Raw genomic sequence first — 2,523 nt, 5'->3', positions numbered from 1 at the left:
TTTTTTTATTTTTTAATTAGAGATACCATTTGATTACATTTTTATTATTTGTTTACTGTTATAAATAAAAATTGTGGATGTATTTACTATTCATAACTTTAAGATTTCTTTATGACATATAAAATTTTCTTTATGACTTTGGAGGCTTATAATAAATGTCTAACAAATACACTCTTACCATATGAATTTCTATGCAGAAAAATGTAGATAGAGAAATATTGAAAGAATAGTAACTATAAAGATATCTCTCTTTTGCTATTTAAAGTTATAATATATTATTTTTATTTTATAACACGTTATCAACATGATAATTTTTATAAGCTATGTTTTGATGATATAACTATTTCTATTTTGATATTCTAAACACAAGTATACATTTACATATTTTAAGTTTTTATGTTCTCTAAATAATATAAGGTGCAAGTATACTTCATTATTACTAAAAAGTAGTGTATATGTTATTCTTAATTTTCAATGGTTAAAATTTTATTATTTTAATCTAATTTAACTATTTTTTGATAGTTTTCATCATGTCAAATTTGTCAAAATTGAAGTTCGTGGCATTGATATTTTTGGCAAAAAATATCTATCATAGGTATTCGATGCTAAAATTCACCTAGACGCTAAAGGTCCTGGTACCACTATTACTAAGGTAATGCAACATTGAGTTAGGACAAAGTGAAAATTATGATTTTTTCGTCGTCATCTGGATGAAGGATTAAAGACCAAATATTTAATTGTGAAAGATTGGGTAGGATTCCTTCAAGTCCTAAATACAGAAAAGCAGTGACAAAAAAATAAATAATAATAATTAGGCTAGAAGATGTTTTCTCAATAGTCCCAAACTTTTAACTTTTACACTTTTGCCTCTATATTTCTTACTTCAATTGTATGTAATTGTGGGAATAACTTCTGCTATTGTTGGACAACTGAAGTAGTTGTGGAAACAACAAGTTCTGTTGTCCAAGAATTACAACTGTTGTTTAATTATTGCATAACACATTTAATTTAATGTAGATATAATCGTTCTTGTTCTTTTTTCTTATAAATAGAATTAACATTCATCTTGTAAGCAGGTGTTTCTTATAAATAGAATTAACATTCTTTCAGATGAAGAATCCTTGACAAATCGTTAAATTGCCGGAATAGCTTCAAAACCCCAAGACTATAATATAATATTAAAAGCAGCTAATTATACATAATAAATTTAAATAATAATTTAACTAAAAATCATACAATGAAAACACCAATTTAATTACTTACGGCGAATGTCCACGAAAAGCCATGAAGGTTATACTGAGATTTGGTTGAATCTAGCTCTCTCAAAAGATAGCTAATGGTAAGATCAAAGCTTACTCGACCCTATGGATATGAATCAAACACAATTTTTTTCGACGCTATCTTTAACCAATGAATTTTGATTTTTTTATCTGCAGTTTTTGAACACAATATACAATGCAAAAATCAAATCATACTAATAACAACCATTTGCTTTAAGGTCAAATTTGGATCACATTTTTTTTCTACAAGTACAACGCATTCGGAAAATATCACACCCCAAATCCGAATGTGATGGCACGTGTCTATTTTTCACCGGACACGTCAGCCTAACCCAACCACAATGATAGAGAAGTAGAAATACGAGAATAAAAGATAATAAATAAGCTGAAGACTTTAATTAAGACTCAACACTACCCAGAATTTGGTTGTCACATGTACAAACCTCTAAATACAGAATTCGAATAAAAATATACAAGTCTCAGAGTATAGTTCTCGAATAGAACAAAACTGAAAGTAAAGATAACTCAAGGGCACGTCTGGAATGAACCGCTACCTCTCGAGTATGTCCCCAAGCTCAATCTGCTAAAGAAAATACTAAGCCGAATCTGAGAGAGCTGTCAACCTACACAATTGTGTAGAAGCAGGGGTGAGTACCGAAAACCATAGGTACTCGCAAGTAACTCTAAACTAAGAAAAACTAGCAGTTACAAACAACTCCTTTCAATCCCAACCGAACCACCGAAACTTCAATCCAGCAGCAAACCAACCAACATATACTAAACAAATCATATTCAACAGCCAGAACCAACAGTATATCCTCATCAACCTCAGATCAACAAATAAGAGCAAGTAGATCAAATTCCACATAAGAAGGGTAAACCGATACAATCCCAACATCACAGACAAAAATAAGGCAAATACGATGCAAAATGCAATAATGATGTCATGTAGTCGTGATGCATGTCTGTCCTACGATACACATCTGTTGACGTAATCAGTCCGCGCTGAATACTCAAATCAGAACCCATGGGGGCCACACATGGACTATGTATCACCGCCGGAACCAGATCCCATCGGCATCCAAATCGCTAGCCGGAGCTAGTCTCAACTGTGTCTCATATCCATCCATCCTCATATCAGTGTCTCAGAACTCATGCAACAGATAGTTCACACATGAGATGAATAATGAATATGCACATGTCATCAATCACAATCATATCACGATCACATCATAGTATTACA

Source organism: Solanum stenotomum, chromosome 4, assembly GCF_019186545.1.
Source record: "Solanum stenotomum isolate F172 chromosome 4, ASM1918654v1, whole genome shotgun sequence".
Classification (NCBI taxonomy): Eukaryota; Viridiplantae; Streptophyta; class Magnoliopsida; order Solanales; family Solanaceae; genus Solanum; species Solanum stenotomum.
The sequence above is the reverse complement of the archived record's forward strand: the minus strand, read 5'-3'. Positions refer to the sequence as shown.